Source organism: Athene noctua, chromosome 1 (assembly GCF_965140245.1).
Source record: "Athene noctua chromosome 1, bAthNoc1.hap1.1, whole genome shotgun sequence".
NCBI classification, from domain to species: domain Eukaryota; kingdom Metazoa; phylum Chordata; class Aves; order Strigiformes; family Strigidae; genus Athene; species Athene noctua.
The window spans coordinates 155,209,974-155,234,022 of NC_134037.1; the positions used below are offsets into that span (position 1 = coordinate 155,209,974).

General features: G+C 36.9%; 1 long non-coding RNA gene across 1 annotated transcript in view; it reads left to right on the top strand.

Annotated features, from left to right (window-relative positions):
• LOC141971426 (uncharacterized) overlaps positions 1–24,049 on the top strand; it is a 243,196-nt gene that overhangs the window by 98,655 nt on the left and 120,492 nt on the right. Inside the window, exon 3 of the long non-coding RNA XR_012635278.1 lies at positions 2,424–2,486. This is a non-coding gene — a long non-coding RNA (uncharacterized LOC141971426). The remainder of the gene's footprint in view (positions 1–2,423; positions 2,487–24,049) is intronic.

Below are 24,049 nucleotides of genomic sequence, written 5' to 3' on the forward strand. Positions count from 1 at the left end.
AATATGTATTTGTGTTTGGTTATTTGATTTTAATGTTTATCTTTTACTATTCAAATGTTTCAAGCTTCTTGCTTAGAAGGTGTAGTTAAGGAGCTTTGATAGATATGGATTGCCAAAAAGTATCCTACCTACTTCCCCAGGTCTATATCCTTTTATTTATGATTGGTCAAAGTTCAGCATCTTGTTTTCACTTCTGAATATTACAACTGATCTGATTTCCTAAAATACCTGTGGCTCTTTCTCATGTTCTGTTCTGGAATATTTATTGTCAGACTGTAATCCTGTCAAATCATTACCCTAGCGCTTGATTTTTGAGGGGGAAATTGTGCTACCTCTAGTTACTGTGGGTTTCAAAGATGTACTAGAAGAGCCATTTTCAATATGCAGTTGAAAAGTATGGTCAGTTTGGTATAATCCAGAGAAAACTTCACAGCTCTGAGATGGTGAGTAGTAGAAGCAGCATGGAGGTCTGAAAGCATAAAGTTATACCTGTGGTTATGATTACTTCTGCTATTATCTGATACATTGTGATTTTAAAAAAGAAAAGGAAGAAGCTGATTATATTAATAAACCACAAAATAAGGTGTTCAGTTGTTCCAGTAAGATCTCTCCAACTGAGGTATTTGTTTAGACATAGTCAGTGAAGAGTATTTCTAGGGCACAACAGATTTCATCCAGTCAAAAATCTCTAAAAATAGATCGGATGAATCATGTTGTAATGTGTCTCTCTAATTATAATAGGGGCCTGCGGTGACTAGCTTGGAGATGCTGCTAAAAACTAGGCAAGATGAATTTCATCCAAAATGACTGAGACACCAATGTGATATGTCCATAAATGAGGTCCATGCCATTTTAAAATGTATTGAGTTATATCTTTCAGGTAGTGAAATAAACTTACTAATGCCTCCATTGTTGCACTGCAGCAACCTCCCCAGCCTAGCATGCAGAGCACCCAGGTGTAGGAAGCATGAATTTAGTTGTAATAAACAGAGAAAGGCTAGTAAAATGAATAGTGGGAAGGGAGAGACTATTGTAAGGATACTAAAAGCTTTATTTTTTCTTCAATAAAATAAAGGCCAAGAGAAAAGATAGGCTGTGGGGAGAGGAAAATTGCAAGCAAAGAACAGTCATTTAATCTGAAGAACAGAGCTGGAAAAGAAATAACTGGGAGAAAATCAGACTGAAAATTACAAGATTTCTAGCCATCAAAGCAGTAGTGTTCTGGAGAAGCCTCCCAGTAAGGTGGTCAGGTTTTGTTTTTCCACACATGTCTGTTTGCAAGGTGGAAAATGATACATTTATGAAAGGGAATGTGAAACATGGTTGCCTCTGATAGCAGGAGCCTGGACTCTATATGCCACCACTTTGATCCTAGAAGGGGATGTGTATGCATGAGTGCACTTATTGAAGTGACAGTAATTATGCTGTAGATATGCCTATACTATCAATGTGAATATGTTGTGGTGCTTCTTTAAACCTGTAATTAATACTAATTGAGCTCTCAGAAACTAAAGGGTTCCTCATTTAAAAATCATGTGCGTTTGCTGAATGTAACAACAAGTTTACTAACTGATCCCACATCTTTAAAAACTCCTTGTTAATAAAGGAAGGTGCTATATGCAATCTGTTGATAACAAAGAGCTCAATGGATTTCCATCTTTTGCCAGAACAGTGCTTCTACTACAGGTGTTTTCCCTGGGTATTATATTTATTGTTCTAGAAATGTGATTATAGATTAATACTTTTCCTAATAAATTTTATTAAACACAACTTTGTGTTTGCTGTGAAGATGTTAGTACAAATGAGAAAAATTACAGGTTTTGTGCAAAAATTCAAGCTATACATTTTCTAACAAAGACAAAAAAGAATTTTCAGGTGCTAAAATTCGGTCTAAAAAATGGAGTTGATTGCCACTTTATAAAATAAAATCGTGACTTTATTTGCATAGATAGCTCAGCACACAATTGAATGTGCAGCCAGCAAGAGAGTGCCCCACTTTGTAACGTGATGAAAGGCTGTGGGGCCTACAAGACAGAAGATGGCAGAGGACTAAAATAATTTACCTTCTTTGTACCCTACTCTCAGCCCTCGGAAAAGCATGCTCTGAGGGCAGACCCCGTGCTGGTCCACTGTTTGGATGGTTCGAATCAGGTGAGCTAGGGGGTCAGGCACTCTCCCTTGTGGTACTGGCTTATTTTGTTGATGGTATATGACAATTCCCATAAATTTGCTAACCTGATGAAGTTCATCAAGCCCTGAAAAAAACGGTTCCTCTTTTTTTGTCTGTATATTTTGTAGTTATGGGATGTGACAGTATGCCTTTCTTTGAAATGGGATTAATTTTAAAATAACGAGGTGAAACTGAGACTCAGTTTATGACGCAAGTCCTGTATCCTTGTTCTGATGCGCTGCATCTCTTCCAGGTGTACTTCCAGGTGTCTTTCCGTTTTGCAGCAGTACCGTGTTTGCTGCTTTACAAGCCACAGGTAAGCCCTGAGACGGTTACCCAAAGTTTCAGTTGCCAAGTCACCACCAACAACCCCTGGCACATGGTACCGTGGGCAGCGCTGCTGCGCTCCATCCCACAGTGGCTTTCCTGGGATAGAGTTAGGACACACTCCCTTTGCATTTGAAATGGCTCCCAAGGAGTGCAGTCGTGGCGCTCATCCCCACAGCAGAGGGCTGCTGGGTGTGGGGCCGGCCGTGGGCGACAGCTGGGACAGCCCCCGCCCCTGCGCTGGGCCAGACGCTGGGCCCTGCAGGAAGGCCAGGCTGGACCCTGCTGTGAGGGAGGCAGGGTCAGGCCCTCTGTGGTGGCAAACACCCACAGCCCCAGCCTGGCTGGCATGGTGCAGCAGGCTCACTCTGGTGGGGATGTCGCTCAGCACTGGCAGCACCAGCACTGAGTCTAAAATCTTAGTGCCATTAAATTTGATGGGAGTTTTGTCACTGTTGTCTTCACTTGGATGAAAATTTCCTCATGAGTTTCTAAGGGAGGTTAAACGGCAACTCTGTCACTTATGGGAAGGCTGGGATCACCTTGATGTGATTCAAAATATTTTTCCTTACAGATGTGGCTAATTACTTCATGCCTTTCATGGAAAGTGATAGTGTTTCAGATCAGAATGTGCCATTGGACCATGTAGTACTCTTTTAAGTTTTTATATTTTGTGTGGTTGCTCCTTTGTATTTTGTCTCTGAAGCAGGAAGGATTTATTTTTTATTTAATCGACAATTTATCTTCATAGCAAGAGTGATTAATTCCTAAAACAATCTATGAAAAATTGTGCCATTTACCTGATATAAATTTGACTAGCTTCAGCTTGGAGCCATTGTTTTCTGCTGCCACTTATAGATGGTAGTTGTTTTCCTATAATCACTACTACATATGTGTTCAAATCAGCTACAATAGATCGGAGATCTCTTAAGACTTTCACTGTAACAAATTTCTCCAGTATTCAGTTTTTGTTGCCTTCCTTCACCTCTGTCTATTTTTCCCATATCCTTTTCAAAACATACAGGAATTCCTAAACATTACTGTAGGATTACTACTGATACTGCAGCTGGAGGAAAAGGCAGTTGTCTAACTCCTACTTTACTGGTGCTTTGAACGTCACAGGGTTGTGCTAACCTCTATGCTGGGACCTTATGTTGAACGGTGAATTCCTGTGCTTACTCTGTCCACTTCAACAATGACTCATTCCGTTTGTCTCTCTGATCTAAGGATGGGTTTTCAGTGTGTGGGGAATTCACACAGGTTTGCATTTGCCACTGAAAACCATTTTGGCTAGTTTCGTCCTAAAAATTCCTTGCTACCTTTACTTTTCCTCTTCCTTCAGATGTTAGGAATAACTTACTTTTATGGTGGATTCTACTCATACTTCCAGCTGATGTGAATGTACAATCTCAGAAGAATACCAAGTCATAATAAAAAGTTTATGAAAAGGTTTTTTGAATTATACTATATCTAGAGATTGTCTTCAATTCAAATTACATTGATTTGGGATGCAGAGCATCTAATACACATCCATGTAAATTGGACTTAAAATTTTTCATTTATGTAGAGGAGCTGGTTATGAAAAGTTAAATGTTCAGGAATATTAGCCGTAAGTGTGAAGGACAAGTGTGGCTGGCTGCTTAATGTTGAATTAGTAGAAAGTAGTCATATAACTGTTTTCTTGAAAAGCAGTAATTCACCAGTTTATTGCAACTGGAGCAGGTAAGAGAGGCCTACTTTTCTATGGCATAAATTGATCTTCGTTGCAATGGAACTCCTGAAGCCAGGCTTGATGGCAAGACTCTTTGGCTCCCCTTCTCTCTCCTCCCAAAGGCTTCACAGTCATAATTTGTTTCCCTCCTGCTTACATTTTCTCCTTTTACTGTGAATCTTTTTTAGGTCTTGGTTCCTTTCTTTCATTTTTTTAATGTGTTTAAGATCAGTTTCTTTTTCACTGTCCTTGTTTTCCCTCAGAATTCTGATTGTCCATAAAGTCCAGGTAATCTTTTTTGCTTTATTGTTGTGGTTGTTTCTTCCCATCACTGTACTTGTTTTGTGTATCTGGAGAAAATTTTGCTCTATTTTGTCTTTCAACCTACAAACTAAAAATAATGAAAAAAAAAAAAAAATCTGAATCTGTGCTTGTAGGGTAGTGGAAGCCAGCTGTCCAAACAGACTGTGTATTTGGTCATAAATTTATTGAAAGATGAGTGTGTTTTATTAACAAGAATATGCATTTTTGATATTTTCTTTGCAGTTGGCATACTGCTGAATATAAGCCCACTTAATCATTCTGAATACTAATATTAGTAGAATAGCAGTAAAGTCCTCCTTTTATAATAGGTGACATTTTCTTCTGGAAAATTTATTTCAAAAATAAGGAGAAATTAAAGAAATAAAAGGTGAACTATAATCTTTTGGCTGGAATCTGTGGATGAGTCACTTGTAAAACTGGATATTCTACAGAGCAGTCCCTATCCACCAGATTACTTTATTTTTACAGTGCCTGGACTATACTGACAAAAACTTTCCTACTATTACCAGTAGAAGAAATTTTTAGCTCCCACATTGAAGGCAACTTAGCCTACATGTAATATAGTATGTGCTGCCTTCAATACTTTTGCTGTAGGTGATACTCTAAATTTTTCATATGAAGTCTGCACACTGTATATTTTTGTCAATTATGCACAAGATGTTTTCCGTTTTTCCCTCTTCTTTGGAGTCCTTTAATCATTTTAATTATTAGCATATATTGTAAAAGTTTATTATGCAATTGAATGTTACCCAGTCATTTCTGCTCGGGAATCGTTCTTGGAAAAAAGACAATGACTGGAAATAACATCCATATTTCTTAAATTTGATGAAATTATAGTATACTGAAAAAATAACAACATGGGATGATACATGTTTTTAAAAAAATCTTGGAGGATACACTGATCAAAGTTGAGCTTAACTGTTAGTAGCAAACTTTATCCTTCAATTTGTCGTTAAATAGACGGAAACTGGAATAGCTCTACATGTTGAAAAAACAGCATTTCCCTCTTACGGAAAAACCCAAATATAAAGAATGCCATTGTTTGCTGTACATGTGGCAACCAGTCTGGTTTATATTAAGTTGAAGTTACTGCCATCTGGTGGGGAAAACAGTATTATATCACTACAGTTGGAAGCAATTCTGTTAGGGTTATTTCTCTGTATGTATGCGAATATGGTGTGTGCCTCTGTGTGTGTGTGTGTATGTACACACCTCGATAGAGATAGATATATCTATCTCTAATAGCAGCATTTTAGGCTGATTTTAAAAGAATTTGAAAATGATACGGAATGGCCTGCTGAATCAGAGTTTAGTCAAGGGTATAAAAATGCGTGAAAGAAGATAAGGAAGATGTAAGAGTAGAGCAGGCAGACATGCAAAATGTATGCTGTAGTACTTCCAGTGCACCCACACTTCTATCCTAGATTAACATAGATAATAATGTACAAAACTTGTCCCCAGAATATTTTTTGTGCTTCGCACAGCTGGAGATTTCACATTTTGTGCAGTGTTTTGTGTAGCACTTCCTATGTTAGAGATGACCACTGATTATTGCTGCAAAAACATCCAGGCTAGCTCTGCCTTAGTGCTCCATTCTTTAATTAGATTTTCTCTTTGGTGCAGCAAGTTTGCTCCTCCTCAAGTCTTGACATATACTTGTGATAACTGTTGTCTGACTTGAAGGATCAACCCAGTAGGAATGGATTTGTGTGAGGATTGCATCAGGGGAGTCTGTGGGGCATCTTACACATATAAAATTAATTATGTTGTTTTCTGAAAGAAACTAACACTCTTATGTTGGATGTAACAGTGCAGTGAATGACAGGCAAAGTGGTAATAAAAGAAGAGAGATTCAGTTGTGGCAGACAGAGTCAGATACCTATCTTTAATAATAAATTGCATGGTAACCACATGAAAATAATAACTAGTATCCAGAACATGTTCTTATTTAATTTTTATAGTGTTTGAAGACTCCAAACAAGATTAGGTCTGCTTTATGTACAAATATTAAATAGGCTTTGTCCTTGTTGTATGCTGTGTTTTCTTCTGGTAGAGAACAGTAGAAGTGGTCCTTTGCTCTTAATCTGCACAATAAATGGCTGTTTTCTCTACTAAGGAGGCATGTCTATCCAAAGTTTAACCATCATCTTCTCATGCTAAGAGTCAAAGAAAAGTTAGGGGGATCCAAGTGTTATGGGGTACATAGTGGTGTGGTTAAGTTCCCAGTACTGCTGTGTTGTCTGAAGCCCCCTCTGGCTGCATGCTTAGCCTCCGATGGCAGCCCGCATTTTATCAGTGTGCAAGTGCTGAGACGGGCTGAGGTAAAGCTAGAGGAGGCATACGTGGCTTCAGCATTGCTCAGGCTTGACTGTCTCCATGCCCTCAGTGGCACATGGTTAATGATGAACACTAGGCACAGGACCTGAGTGGAGCTGAGGCCCCTGGACTTGGAGTCCTGCTAATTTTGGGTCACTGAGGAGGCTCACTTCAGGCTCTTGTGAACATCATGCCTTATGCTGAGCTAGACAAGCAGAAGTCAGTGGCAGAGTAATATTAGATTCCTCTTTGGAGGGATAACTAAATGCTGTCATCCAGTACTTTCTTATAAGAGGTATATTATTCTGATGACATTCTGTCCACTGTTTTGTTGTTTGGTTTTGTTTTTTTTTTGGGGGGGGGGGGGGCAGGAGAAACATTTTTCTGCCATGGAAATCTTGCTTTGGTGGTATTTCTAATGCTGTAGTCTACAACATTTTGTTTCTTTAGCTGCTTACTGCTCTCAACAGTGACATCTCAAAGAGGCCTGCCTTGTCTGATTGCATGTTACATTCCTGTAGACCAGCTAGCTTGAATTGCAGGAGCTCACTTCGTTGGTAGGATTTGAGGTTCTGCTTCCTATATATAGGTGGAATTTCCATTCCTGTACTATACACAGCAGTTTTTGAGATTCTTGGTTTATACCTTTGCTTGGTCAAGTCTGGTTTGTGTGGAAGACATACTTTTCTTGGTCTCATAGTCTTGAAAAGTTTGTTTTCAACTCAACAGGTGAAGGGACCCTACAATTTTATGAATCCTGACGTCTTTGAATCTAATTAAGCAAAAAACTAATGATACTGACTTTCTGTACATCTCTTAGATGTTGCTGAATGGGTTAAGCATGGTTGCAGAAAAAGATATTTCTCATCTCTCATCATTCTTGTTTATTTTGTTTAAAATTCTTTTTCACTTGGTTGGTTTTTGCTGCCTGTTGTAGTTTTTTGTTTGTATTTTGTCTTTTTCCTTTTTCTGAACTCTCTAGGAGTCAGAATCCTGCCCAGATAACATCTTTCAAAAGGAAAACCATTGACCTTGTAATCCTGTCGTTCTGCTTTTAAGACTACATTGCACATGCAGGTGTCTGATTTCTTCATAGGTTTTAGAGGAAGCACTTTTTCATGACTTTGCAATGTAATTGCCTAATTGTTTTTCAAGGAGACAGACACTTTTCTCACAGTATAAGACTCTTAATGGAAAGGTTTAACAGTAAGAGTTAGCGCACTGGGTGACCACATATTAAGGAAGTGCTTCAAACTCAAGCCCAAAGCTTGAATCATACAGCGCAAAGAGCTCTCTGGCTCAGTCTAATCCACAGAAGACAGAAAAGCAAAACAGCTTTCAGAAGGAAAATAATCCCTGGTTCCCTCTTCCAGTCTTCAACTCTCAATATAAAGTTTACTTTGTGCTGTATGACAGAAGTGCCTAAACTGATTAGCTCTTGATTACAAAACTGGCTGCTTATTTTTTTCACTACTGCTGATAAAATGACCAGCTGTTAACGGTTCTTTGAAATCCTGGTGGCACTGAGATGCACGCTTTCTGGAATACCTTTTCCTTTTTGCCTGTCTGTGTGTCTTTTTTTTCCCCTCATTTTCACTGCTCTTCCCCCTACCCCCCATATAGCTTCACATATTTATTTATAATCCTCTGGGATTAATAAACAGTTTGATAGCTACAAGGTAATTGCTCTCTGTGCTTAGGATAACTGAACTGTAAGAGAAGTTTTTGTGGTGGAAGATGACGTAATGCAAGACAAGGTTAGAAGGATGTATCTTCTGAAACAAAAATGACCATCTTCTAGACATTCTGTTAAGGTGAGGTAGAGTTTAATGTGACATGATATGATTTATACGTTAGAGTGTGGGATGCATTGAAGTCTCAAATTTCAACTCTTTAAATCAAAATTGATTATAGACATGTCCTTACTCAATGAGAAGTTGATGACACAGAAGTAAATGAGTCCAGTGCTTTGACTTCATTATGCAGGAAATCAGAACAGAGCACCATAGTAATCCCAGCTAGCTGTGAAAACCTGTGAGGATGTGGATGCTCCTCTCCAGGAACAATCTGCTAGATATGATATTTGTGTGTGATATATGAATGTCCATCCTTGGAAGTGTTCAGGACTTGACTGGACAAGCTGCTGAGGAACTTGCTCTTAGACTTGCTTTGAGCAGGGGATCAGATTAGATAATTTCTTGACATCCCTTCCAAGCTCATTTATTCAGTGATTCCATTACATGAAAGCTAGGTTTCTAATGACAAGATGTTCCCAAAGAATTTCAGTACAAGATCCCACTTCTTATCTTGAAGGTGATGAGTGGCTGAAGTTACTTTAAAAATACTGCCTTAACTGTGAGGTAGAAAAATCACTGTAACGAATTCAGCTTATGTACACTGGAACCTTTTATCACATCTATAAAGTTTGCCTCCTCAGCCTTTCTAAGAACTGTTCAGGCGGGTGGGAGCCACTTCCTATGGAAATTCAAGTGCAAGGAACAATTCTTTTATGTATCTTTGCCTGATACAAACATACAAGTATGTATATGCTTTTATTAAAACAATAAAATAAAAGAAACCTTATCAAACCATTATATTTTACCCTTAATTTCCCCCTTAAGGAAAGAGAAAATGAACCAACTATGACAGACACTACTTCCAGCTCTTAATGGACTACTGAGGGTACTTTGGTAACCTGGTGATAACAACAGTAAAAAGACTATACCTCTTATAGAATACTAAATATTTTTAATGGTGCTTTATTTGCTTTTTAAAGCAAAATAAATATTTTATAACTTTCAGACTGACAGTACTGTAACTTAAAATCCTGTGTGTTAGTAATCTGAAGACCAGTAAAATGCAAACAATACTTTCTGAAATTCTTGTACCGTCATCTCTGGTTTAGAGGGAACACCCTCTCTCTGGGGTAGAAAAGTAATTTAGTCTAGGACACTAAGCAATTTTGGCTGCTCTTGAACAAATATCTCAAGTAAAACAAACTTTTATGAACTCCATGCTGTCCTTATTCCTATATACTGGAGGAACTTAATAACTCAAGTTATTCAGAAGTATTGGTTAAGCTGAATTAAAGGAACATTTTGTAAGTTGACATCATGTTTGCTACAGATGTGGTTAGATTACATTTTGGGAAAAATCAGTTTCAATAATCTGCCACCGTGTTGACATTCTTTTTCCTGGTGTGGTGTCCTGTTTACAGAGGGATGCACAACTGATCCACAAGAAAGCTGATCTATCGTACCTTTGAATTTATTCTTGACTGATAATAAGCAAAGAAATGCCAATGAGCTGTGTAGTGCTTAATTTTTGTATAATATAATTTGATCAGCTACAATACGAATATACTTTGCAGTGAATAGCTAAGATAGGCAGCTGAGCTACAGTTATCATTCAGTATTTTGTTTTGGTTTTTGGATTAATTATGCCACAAATGCAGAGTCAGTTTGGGTTCATGTTTTTATAGCTCAGATCTCAGTGCTGTATTAATGTGGTTATATCAATTACAAAACTAGCTTAAGTCTACAAACAGATTAGCTACTTTCATGCTGCATAGAGCTCTTACTAGTAAGCTCTGTCCAACAGGGTCCATGCAGAACTAACTTGAATGTCCCTACATCACTTTTCCTGGATGAGGAGCCCAGAAAATGTATGCAGAGGCAAGTCGCAACAGATATTAACAGTTTGGACTCAATGTCAACTGTGCCAAATCCACAGTAAATCTATCTGCAGTTGCTGTTACTTCTTCCTGCTCCATTTCCAAAAGGTCTTATTAGATGAGGTGTGGCAAACATGCAAGCACTGAAAGGCAGCACTGGGCTAGAGCTGGTAAACTCCAAGAGACCAGACTTGACTGCAGTGCCTTTTCTCTGCACTCCCCAAATGGCACAAGAGCGCTCAATAACTCGAGCTCAGCACTGAACCCATGCTGGCAGAGTCTGTTTGAACTGCATGGTGCCTGGCTCTCCAGGAAGCAAAGGCTCAGAGCACCACTGTACTGTGACAGATGCAGAGCTTTGCCGAGTCACAGCCAGCTGTGCAGAGCTACATCTTGGTCTTGGCGTTCTCTCTAAAATTATTTGTATTACCTTTCCACCATTCCCCTTCCCTCCTGTCCCTCTCCAGCCTCCCAGTCTCTCCAGTTTCTGGGGAATCCAGGCTCTTGTTACCTTGGACAACAAAGAAATGATGCTGCTTCAGTAGGAGGTAACTGACTGTCTATAGTAATGCAGCATAATAATAAAATCCCTGTATTTTTAGTATTGATTATTGTTAAAGGATTGACTTTAATTTTGCCTGATTTTTAGTTTTGTATCTTAGTCCAGAATGGTCTTTATGCTTCATATCAGTATTTCATTTATGTACTGCTTTAAAATTGCTGAACAGAAGATACAGGATTGCTTATAACATCTTTTAGGCAGGTTATATTATGGCAGGGCCTGCACTCTCATTTTTCTGGGATCTTACATCCCTTCAGATTACTTAACTGCTTAATGGTGTTCAGAATGAGAATTGCCTTGAGGAACATTTAAAATATGCAAGCTTTACTTTCCATTATTTTGTGTTGTTTTGTTAAGGAGTTTTAGATCCTCTGCTCCCATGTTGGAGCAAATGTAGTAGTCCTGTGGAATGGAATTTCAAAAAAATCAAAAGGAGTTAGACACCTTGTTTGGAGTGTGTCTGATGTGTTGGATTCACAACTGCATGTGCATCTACTCAGGAAGGGTCTGGGGGCAGGGGAAGGGCTTGGATCCCTCAACATCAGCTACCGATTCACAGCTGAGACCCCCATGTCATGTCAGCCCATCTCCATCGTTTGGATCAGCCCTGTACTTATTCCCCAGGAAGAAAGTAATCCATATTTAGAACAGGTGACTGGCGCCCTGGCGAGCTGAGTTCTCCTCCTGTGCCTGCCACACCACTCAGGTCACATATATACTGTATATACATACTCCTGCTCAGACAGTCTTTGTTCCTTATTTCCAGACTACTTAGAGGAGGTACTCATGGCTTCCAGTGCAGCACCTGGGATCTCTCACAACTCCAGCAAAAGACAACAGGGAAGATGTGTTTTGAATGTACAGAAAGAGGTACCCTGAAAGACATCAGTCTATAAGAAGTCTGGTTTGGGTACCCAAAATAAATTGACCTTCATAATTTTCTGCCTGTTAAACCTGAATAATTCTAATGGCACTTTTCCACACCATGGTCTCATGTATGTATGAGCAGTGTTCTTTTAGCTAAAGTAGCAAAGGTTTGTGGAGTCCTTGGATAGTATAGTATCTGCCAAAGAAACAACCTTTCATAAATGTTAAGTTTTAGGTGATCTGAGAGGTACCATCATTAAAGGAGATAAAACACTGAGTAATGAGACCAAAAAGATGTGCTGAAGGGATACTTAGACAATGATAATTGTCCTTTCTGGGCATGAGTGATGTCTGTTCAGATCGTAAATTATGTATTGTCATATGAAGACTGGTTTTTTATGAGAATATAAACCAAGATTTACCATTCAGGATTGGGTTTTTTGGTTTTAATGTGCTTTCATAGTAAAATATATGTATATATTAAATATAGATTAATATGTATACTTTCCAGATAACAAAACCTCCTATTTTGAAGCTCCTCTGAGGTTACAAAGTTGAGCACCAGAAGATAGCCTATAAATATATGTATATGCACATCTGGAAATTAATATGTAATATATATTTTAATTTTTATAATATATTGAATGTTTCAATGCACAATGATTTTTCTTCTCATGGGTACTATATTAGCACTCAAACTTGGTTACACTTTCTAAATGATCTGTGTATATATTGTTCCAAGATCCTCTGGAGTCAGTGGTTTTGATCAACTTTGCTAAGCAGGCTTCATTTTGAGAATCTTTTTAGAGAAATGATGATTGGATATGATGTCAGATGAAAACCTGGGAGAAAACAAGTCTGTTTGTGAGTTTTTTTAGAGCTATAAAGTCTTCCAGGAAGGTTGTTCTTTACTGAAAGGTTTAGTATTTTGATTTCTGAATAATCTTTAAAATTTTGTGACTTAATTCAGCTCAGCATAGTTGTAGTGCAATAGACATCAGTAGAACGGCATAGTGAAAGGCATTATTTAATTTTGAAGTGGTGTTTTCAAAGTCAGCATGATTATGCATATATATGCTGTAACATCAGCACACTATTAAATCTACAAATAAATGCCTCATCGCTTTTTACTGTGTGTTATGCCTCATCCACTGGTATATATCAGAGATACGATTGTCTTATTTGAGAATGATCTCTGTAATTGTTATTGACATGGCATTCCAACTTTACAAAAACCAAAACTAAGACTAACACACCAAACAGGTCATGAAGAAAAGTGACGAACCATTAACAGAGTTGGATATTAGATGAAAAATTGAGAAATGTTATAACCAAAGTAAGGTGAAAATTGCTAACTGGATGTGTAATTGATGTGCCAAAGTGTGTGAATTACTGCTCTTTTCCTCCATTTCATTCACAAAAAGGTCACAGTGCAGGAAGAATGGGACATTTTGATTATTTTTTTTGTTTTGCTGAAGAGCTGTTTTCATGGAAAACAACTGAATTTACAAATCTGAAGGCATACAGGCTTAAATGTGATCTAAATAAGAACTAAATGTAGATGGAAGAGGACATATAGCTGACCCTGGGTTAGTGTTATGAGCAGTCTGAGCACCCTGCTGGTGCAGCTGTTCTCACATTTTTTGTAGTTGTGGTCGATAAAAATTTTGAAGAAAAACAGCCATTTAGCTGAGAGAGGCTGTGGTGGGAGACTGAGAAAGTGATAGCAGACCAAACCATCACATAGTTAAAGGCACTTTTACACTCGTTACTCCCTAGCACATTGGGAAACATGGGAAGTAACTCAGTAATGCTTGTTCCAAAGTGTGCCAATGCAGACTGTCAGCATAGACCACTCTGGAGATCCACATCAGTGAGAGTTTACCCTAGGGGGTGACCAGGGAGCTGAAAAGGACAGGATGAACTCTTGGGCTAGAAATATTATCTTTGCAGCAAAAATCTTGGGTGGATTTGAGCATATAGGTTTGTCAAAGCCAGAGAAGAATGTCTTGACATAATCAAGAAGTGATATTTTGGGAACATGGGAGAGGCATTTGATTGAGGATGTATATGGGAAAGGCCATATATACGGCTGATGACATAAAGAAAGAGTATCCTGCCTATGAAGACATAAAAGGAAATTCATGGGTCCTGTCAGTGAAGGCCAGATGTTGAAGGTTTTAGAAAGATTGAAATGCATTTTGTGGAAGGGACTTTTGTGAGGCAAAGTCTCAAAATTTAGTTGTAGCCATACCCAGCTTGAGTTGATGGCCAGATGTTCATAGATAGATAACAAAGGTAGTATGAGTTTAATTTGGATAACAGGAATGCTACTTCTAAAAGGTTAAATAAAACGCAGGATGGCATGAGTATGTGAGTTGGGCTGTCTCCATGAAGTGTTGTGTATGTTTGCTTTTTCACTGATGTGAGTGACATCTAGTTTGTTTTTGATTGATCTGCTTGGAAGCCAGGTGGAGTTTGAGAGACATCTAATAAAAATGGATTCATCAGTACTTGTATAAGCTAAGAAGTATTTACACTGACTCAGAAAAAATTTCCACCTTGATGTTAGGAAGACTAGACAAGACCATTGGAGTATAACTGTCTCCTTGAAGAGTAGATGCTATTACAAAATAAATTCTGAATAACTTCTAATAAGATAGTTTGTTTTTAAACCATATGATATTTTCCGATTTCACTTTGCAATCATCTTCATTCAGAGTTGTGGGGCGTGGTACAGACAGTGAGATGTGGGTTAGTACTCACTGGAAGTTTGAAGGAAGAACAGAGCAAGTAAGTAGCAATCTGATTTACAAGTCATTTTGTGTTTTTATGGAGATAGCCAGTCCTGGTCAGAATGGGAAAATTGTCTGGTACTGACATTTATTCAACCCTTTGAAATGAAGTACAAAAGATTGCTGTTTTTTTTTCCGGACGATGTTAGTGTAAATGTTAGAGAAGAGTTGCTTGTCTATTTTCAGCAAAACTAATTTTCCAGATATGAGCTCTGTTGGCTTCAGTTATTGGAAGTGCATACCAGATAACCACAAAAAGCACAAGAATTCGGTGTTTTATAAGAAATCAGTTAGTACTCATTTAACTGCATTTGGTTTCGTTTAACTATATTTGAAAACTTTGAAGCTGAGGCTGATAGACCAGTACCAAACTTGGAATCTAGTTCATCTGTATTAAACATATATAAACTATATACAAACAATTGGGCTCACCTTTTTTTTTTTTTTCCCTTCCTCCCTCTCCCCCCCAGCCCCCAATAATGATGGCAAAATATCCAGTCCTGGCAAGAATGGGAAGATTACTTTGTTCCTTGTTACTTCTTGGCTATCCAGTTAATTTTCAACATCTAACCAAGTATGATATTCCACTGTAGCAAAGCAAATAACAGTCTCAGCTGCTTCATTGATGTTTTTTGTGTTCCTTACATTTAAACAGATTTTCAGTATAGTACCTTAGAAATAACTAGAGTTAATTTATGCATGTATCCTCATGTGACTGTTCAGAAAGTAATTGAAGTAGCTAAGGCCATGAATTGCTTTTATAGTCTCCGTTTGGTTTATAGGGGTCTGTTTAAAGCACTGGGCAGTGCCAGCCAGGATTCTGTCTGGACTCAGTAATTATGGGGAGGTTGGCTCTCTAAGGGAAGTAGTATAGAGACCATGTTGAAGACAATACAAACTGTGAGGAGGCAATATAATATGTCAATTTTATGTAAAGTGTTTTTTCATTTGTTGTGTCACTGTACTGTGATGTGATATAAAATTTAGTGGTGTCATCCAACATCCTAGAGGCTGGCGTTGGCATTGGTTATTGCAGGAGTCGGCCAGCTGCAGTCAGCTGCAGTAAGAAAGAGGAAAAGACTCATGGCTGTTTTGCATGTGGGCATTAAGGAGATAAATGCAGAGTCTGATTGACTGAGTGGCAGATACATTCTGGATCACTGCACTTTAGGAATATTATATTGTTCCAGTTTTAGTTTTCATCTGTTCCTCATTCCCTTGTCTTCTCAACATTTTTTGTATATGTAGATGACAAATATTGTCCAGAGAGGCTTTGGAAACATATCTCATCTTTGAACTCTTTGTTGAGTATGAGATGGTCATCTGAAGCTGAGTGTATTAAAGCTTTGAGAATATAGTGTTTAAAAAGGGTAGGTAGGAGGAATGTTGAAGAGGCAGAACTAAACCAGAAAATAGGATGCTTCGCTCAAATTAAAGATAGTGAAAACTTGAAACAGCAATAATGGCAATCATGGGAGAACCACTGTTTAGAAATGAACAACATAACATCAACCTGGATAACCATGAGCAGAAATTAAAATGTAGAAACTGCCTAAGATTTGGAACAAAAAAAGAACCTTTTTCCTTTTTTTATTTTTGAGTCTTGGTATATTATTGATGGGATAAAGCTAGAGAACAGACAGAAAACTGGTGGTTGCCAAGACAATTCTTGAGGAAAAAGGTAGACCTGAAGCAGAAATTCATTGTATGAGGGAAATAAAAGAGACAGACTTTCAACTCTTGATACAAATGTTTTTAAAAGCTTTTAAAAGCTTCTCAGAGCATTCTGGCACTCAGTGCAGGCCAGGGGTTGCCTATTTTGCATTATTTAAGCTATTTGTGTGTGTGTGTGTGTGTTGTGATTATTTACACTAATCTATAGGACAGAATTACTAGTCCCATTTGATCAATGTAGAGAAAAAGCAGAGAAAGAGAGAGACCAAGGCCAAAATTTTCAGAAGTTCCCAACTTTCATCAGAAAAGTTTTTGGTACTTTGCTGTTTTTGTGGATCTGTGGCACAGGGGGTCAGCTCATAGTCGATAAAGCGATCTGGGCTGGAATGAAGGAGTCAGTCTGCCTCTGCCATTTCAAGGCTGGTACCCTAACTATTAAGACCTCTTTTTGAGTTTTTGTTGTGCTGATCATAAATGCTTCCTATAAAAAAGTGTTGTAATTGGTGTGCCATAATTGTAGCCATCTGATTTGGCAATTTTATTCTAATTTTGCTAACATATATAGTAGAAATTTTCACCTAAAGAATTAATTCAAGAATATGTCCAGACATGAATACAGAAAAAATTCCAAAATGGTGAGAATCAGTTTTTCAAAAGCAGACTCTGTTGCACCAGAAACTGTCCACCTCAAATTAATTATTATTTTTTTACAAGACAGGTAATTTTGTTCATGATGAAACAGGTGGAACTACCTGACTTTTCAATAAAAAGTTGTATAATGTGGACAGCTTTTTTTTATTGCTTTGTGGAATAAAGAGCAACTTTGCCACATCTTTATTGTCTGTGCAAAACACATTGTTAAACTGTTAGATTAACACCTGCATCCACTTTAAATTCAGCATGGGCCCCTTTACAATAATGATGCCTTAATATTTTAAGTTTCCTAGGGCAATTTCTCCTGAGGTTTGATCATTATGGATAATGGTGATAATTACAAAATTTGTTACATTTGAAGCACTAAGTTATTGTACATAATGGTTATTAAAATGTCTTCTGTAGTATTCATGAATTGTAAGGATGAGTGACATAACACACCTAATAGTTATTTAGTTGCATTTCCTAAGAAGAGATGTAACCATTTGAAGAACTGCAAAATTCTAGTTTACTTTGTTCATAAAGTTTGTTTCCTAGAGCAACATAGCAGAATTACTACAGCTGTATTGATGCCGTACTACATACCAGTTAGTCTGTCTTTAATGAGGAGAGAAGGAAGGATTGAGGCAGTGTGACGAGACTTGCTGTGTAGCAGACACTATTGACTTCTGAGGCCTTTATCTAACACTTTTATCTTCATTCTCCAGCCCAAAGCCTGCATAGCCATCTCTGGTATGCAGTGTTTCAACCAGATATCCGAACTGCAAGCCTTCATCCAAACATTTTAGTGCAGAGCCAAAACCAGGTGGAATTAAATCAAATGCATACTTTAAATTAAAATGTACATTTCTGAAACTGTGCGGCACAGACTGTGGCAAGTGTACATACTTTACAATGGAGCATCTATAATAAAATATAACGTCTGTATGTCTGCACTGTGCAGAAGATAGTATTTTGTTTTCAGATGTGTGCATTTGGCTTTTCTAATGCAAGAAAACATCTTCTCAAGACAAATATGCTGCTGCTTGCATTTTGAAGAATACTCATTGAAGGCATAAAACTGTACAGAGAATGTTTTCCCAGCACAAACAAATTTCTCATTACATAACTTCTTTGGCTTAAAAAATCAAGAAAACTATTTGGTTCTATACTGGTATTTTGAACCTGCCAACTCTGACAGCTTCACATAATCATTTAACTGTTGTTTGGTAGTATTACAGCAAACCTCTCTGCTTAGTTTACTTTAACCTTGTCCTTCAGGTGAGATTCAAACAATGCCTCTCTTCAAAGGTGTATCTGTCAGAAGTTAATGTGAAAGTCAGATTGTCTATGCTCCAGTAGTAGTAAAATATATTTTTTTGCTACAAATGAGAAGTAGGTAAGTTCTGAGATTGTGAGTAAAGAGATCAAAAGGAAATGAGCATTTCAACCTCTTCTGGGTAGAGATTTGTGAGGTTTTGTTTTGTCAGTATAAAATATAAAAATATTACTGAAATCTGCATAAACTTTTAATAATTATTTGTAAGTGAATTCAAATATTTTTCTGCTGATTAATCTAAATATTTTAGTCTGTATTCTGAAGAATGCAGGTACTATCCTTTCATAATCAGAGCTTCATTGAAATACTTGTGTAATTAAAATTACAATGTGTACCATTGGGTGGGTGAAGGAGGGATGTTTTATCTTGTAACAAAATTTCCTTTTGTTGTATTTTTTTTCTTTTTTATTTGAAAGGTGCTATAAACAGGATTTTATTTGCAACTGTGTTATATATATTCATAAAAATATTCTAGGCATCCTGCTATAGATTTCAAATATGCTTCCTTATTTATATATATTTCACAACACTCTGAAGTGTGATTTACTTTCAGCTCTTTTGAACACTAAAGAAATGAGCATGCCAGTCATAAATCTCAATGTCATTGTTTTAACTTTTCCCATTTTTAGTTAACATATTTAAGTTCTTCTCCATGATTTTACTTCTAGATAATTTTATAAAACTGTTGGTCAGTATTGTCATCAGCACTGTTTAGCATCTCTGATATGTAAAACAATTAGAGATCAAGCCTTTAGACTTTACAATAAACACAGGGAGAAATCCTCATCAGCCAAAAGTTTTTTGTTTTGGTTTGGGGTTTTTTTTCAGTTTTAAAATGAACAGGCTCTTCCCACATGGGTGTGCCTCTAAATTCCTTACAAATTAAACACAGAGATATAAAAACAGTATGCAAACAATAGCAATAAAAGTGCATCTTACTTATCCCTCCTTGCTTTTTTACTCATGAGAATCCTTAAGTGTGGCCTTCAAATCTATGAGAAAGAAATGTGCTCAGATGCACAGCCTGCTTTCTGAAGTGACCTCAATTGATTACAGTTTTAACTGTAATCTTTTAACAATAGAACACTGGTTCCTAATCTTCCTTGAAGATGTCATCTGTGGTGGGAGCCTGATTAGAAACATATTTTATTTCAGTTTGTTCCCTCAGTTCTGAGGAAAAAATGTGAATTGCAATTCAACCTGCTTTTAGAACTTTTGATCTCTAAACACATGTAGCTTTTTCCCAAGCTCCAAACTGGTCCTTTAAAACCTGTTCCTCAGTTCCCATCCAGTGACTATGTTGCTTACCCTATAATTATGTTTTTACATAAAAGTAATTATCTCATAATCATGACAGAAATGAAAATAAGACTCAAAGCTCATCCATGGAATTGTTAATTAAATTTTGGAATATTTGTTTAATCTAACTGTAATTTCTCATTGCAGATGACATCAAAGATATGAATTTGGTTGTAGTATTTCCATGATATATATACATGTGTGTATTTGTGTGTAGGCATACCTACATGGCAAGTGAAGGTTTCCAGAGCTTGAATTACTGTTGTTTGGGTTTTTCCTTCTCAAATGTGATATGATCAGATCCTGTAATACTGAAGAACAGCAGCGAGAAACAGAAGCCTTAGAAAATGTTGTTGACCATGTAGCAGAATGAGCAAGATTGACTTTAGTACTGTGTCCACAATAATTTCCCAGGCTAGTATGTACATGGAGTTTTGGAAAACGGTTGTACAGTTGCCACTAGAATAAAATCACTCAAGATGCAGAATAGTCTCAAATATTATTCTGAACCCTTTGGATGATATACCACTAGCCACAGGATGCTGCAAGGATAAGGTGAATGTGCATTATATTATTGTGGTTTTTTAACAGAAAGTGCCTAGAGCTGACAAAGCAGATTGGTGTTTTTTAATGAAAGTGAATACAGTTAATCTGTGTATACTTTCATTGACAAGGTTCTGCACTTAGGAGTACAGCACAGATGGTATAAGCAATGAGTACTTATGTCTGACTGTAATTGATCCTATCAACAATGACATACCTTTAACTGGGTTGTATCACTTTACGTCACATATGGTTAATTAAGTAAGAAGGACCCAAGTACACTGAGGAGATTTTTATGTTTATACTTAGGAAAACAGTCTAGACAGGTGTTAATGTAAATGAAGTTAGTACTTGTCAAAGGTGAAATTCTCCATATGTAGCCCTGCTTCAGTCTTCAAATAAATATAGTTGGGCTATGTCTACATTAGCAAGTAATGAGGAGCAATAGGACCTGATCTGCAGAGTGAAACAGTTGGTGCTGAGGATCTCACCCACCATTGGGATCTGGAGGAAGCAGGGAGGTGGCTTCAGACAGGCTGTGTTCTGGTTCCACTGTGAATGCCCAGAAGAGACTGGAGGACGCTACTAGGCACAATCTTGGAGGGGCATCATTTGGTTTAGCTTCATTCCTTAACATTTAGTACCTTGCTGTGTATTTGAGGGAGCTACTCTTTTTTATCTGTAAAACAAAGCTTGCTCTTAATTTCCAACATCCTTCAGCCTCAATTACAAGAGATTTGCCTCCTTTGATAATCTCTCTTAGCATGCTTCCTGATTAACCATCACAGTCATTAATTGTCTTTTACTCTATGTAGATGTCTGCCCCATGATGGTGTAGTAAAGTATCACGTAGTTTGTATTAATTTTTTTTTTTTTTTTTTTTGCTTATGCATGTATTGGGATTTGCCTTTAGTTGGGGAGTCAGGCTCTTGTAGAAATACTGTTGGAAAATTACATGCCTTACATTCTTTCCTTTTATGGACTGTAGTTTCCATTGCAAAACACACTTTCCCAATATGAAAAACAATGTGACAGATCAGAACTTGATGATTTTAAAACTTCCTGCAATAGTTTTATCTTCAAGTCGATGAATGTGTTCTACATCAGAACCCAGTGGCCACCAGTGGATGTCCCAGAAGCCATTTTCAACCATTTTCTGAGATGCACCTGCAATAAATGCTCTTGGGGGTTAAACAACTGCTCGACTACATATTCCTCTTGGATGATGGTTCTTCCAGAACAAGTACTCCTACAAAGATTCTTTTCTTTTTTTAAAAAACGAAAATTATTCAGGCCCTTTCAGACTTCACATGCTACTGTTCTAGAACGAAGAAAGTTTCAAGCTACCCAGCCTTCCTCTTCCACAAGGTGGGGTTTTGTTTTCTTTTTTTTTTTTTTTTTTTTTCTGATGGACAGCTTTTTTTTTTTTTCCCAAATCTTGTTCCTGTCTCTCTTTATCCTTAGCCCAATTGTATATTCTGAAAGAGATTTGTTTCACTTCGTGTGATTCTTATCAGCTTCTCCCACTTGAAAACATTGCAGCTGCTTGAAAGCTTTAATTTGTCACTGCTGAAGCACATACTTCGTGGATGTCACGCCTAAACTTTCCCAACCATCCCAGGTGGCTGTGTAATTTCCACATTTTGATTAGCATCATCAGTTTTGGAAGCAGAAATGTTGATGCATCCTTAAGTTAACATCATCTTAGTTGTGATAACCATCAGCCTGCTGCCAACATTTGACTGGTCCAATATTTCTTTGAACGTTATCAACTTTATAAATTGATATGAAAAAGGTGTCATAAAAATTATTTTACTAACACCTTGAATTTAACAGTCTGCTTATTTATAAAGTGAAAACACACATAGTTCTTTGATATGGAACTGGTTAGGATTGTGTTCAGTTTTTAAATATATAATATCAGAAGCATTATAATTTAGGACACACAAGACTATTGTGTAACGTGGGATTTTGTGTATACTAGACAGCATCAAACAGTAACTGAATAAAAACCCCAAACTCCTCCCACACGGTAAGAAACTGACATTAAGTCATTATGATAATTAGTCTTGTAATGGAAGGTTTTTTCCCTAAGATAATTTATTTTAAAAATTAATTTCATGTGTTGAAAAGTAGTGGGATGTGTATTTCTCTTTATCTTAAAGACTAATTTAAACATCACAGAACATTGGTGTGTGATTTAAAAATAAAGTGAGCCAACAAATGGAATAGACACCTAAAGGCACATTTAGTCTTCTGCTTATTTTAGACTGCTTTAGATTTAACTCTCTTATTTTCATTTGTGCTTTTTGTGCTTAAAATTGATGCAAAAGTTATATTTTTCTATTTCTCTGTAAAAGTATCTGGCATTTTGTAAAATCTTGTTGTAATGTTGATTTGACATAATAAAAGAATAGCAAGTGTAGCAACCTAAAAAAATGGACTGAAGTAAATATACTAACAGCATTTGATGAGTTTAATAGGATATTTTGATATGATGTTCAGATTTTTTTCAGATAGCTTCTAATCAGTTCTTAATTGGACTACTCACTATAAAGAATGTACTAAAGTATCTTGCTAAATCAGAGTTTAAATTAAAAGGTTTGAGAAGCCTGTTGGTAAGTCATGACCTCTAAGTATTTCAAAACAACAACAACAGAAATCCTATATTCTAGAAAACACCTCCTTTATGTTGTGTTACTGTAGGGCAAATCCTGCTGTGCTTTGTTTCCATTCAATTAGTGTGTCTCTACTGTATGTTTCCAAACAACTTAAGCAGTGACATCAGCCAGTACCCTCAGTATAGTATAACATGATTTCTGAAGGAAAGCTTTTATGTATATACATAAGAGGTGGGAAAAAAAAAAAAATAAAAGAGAGAGAGGAAAAAAAGGAAAGAGAGAGAGAAAATTGATCTGGTATAATTTTTTATTCCCTGGGAAGTACTTTTTTTTTTTTTTTCCTCTCCTTAAAGATGACCGCTTTGTTTACAAATTCTTGGGAGTTATGATCTTCGGTACAAGAAATTAGTTTGTAGATAGAGCAACAAAGACACATGGGACAAGTTTCACATGTATATTAAAAGATCACTATTCTGTAAAATATTTTGTTGTTCATGAGTAGTAAATTTTGTCTCTGTGCACATTTTATCAGATAGCACAAAGAAACTAAGAGAATGCTACCAAATTTGAAACCAGACATTACTGACACCAACCATACTACAAGAATTCCTTCACAGTGCTTCTGAAGATACAGACGGTGAAATACACTGCAAAAGGACAGTCTGGAACAAGAGCAACAGCTTCTAAGTGAAAAGCTAAGTCTGGGGAGGTCATTAACAAGTAGAAGAAAAACAACAAGCATATTTGTCTATTAAGCATATATTATGATTTATTTGATGCAATTTGATACTTGTGTTTCTTTGGTTCAAGTTAGAAAGAAGAGAAATCTGGGAATTACATCAGTTTTTAAAAGAAAAAGTAAGTTGGATCAAGCAGTCTGGCTAATCTTAAGTACTCTTCCATGTATCTGTTAAAGATGTGATTGATCTGAAATTTACAAACTAATTAATTTTGCTTTGTCATATTTTCTGGGTTTGCCCATTCTGTTCCAGTAAAGATAGAAATATTTTCCTAGTATTGTATGTATGTGTTAATAAGTAGATAACTGATGGCAAAATATGGGAAGATTTTTATACACTCTCATGACATTGCATATGCAGTTCACTTTTATATATTTTTGTATAAAAAAATCTCCCAATTATTATTCAGGGATTCATATTGATCAAAGTGAGAATATTCTTTAAATAACAGATAA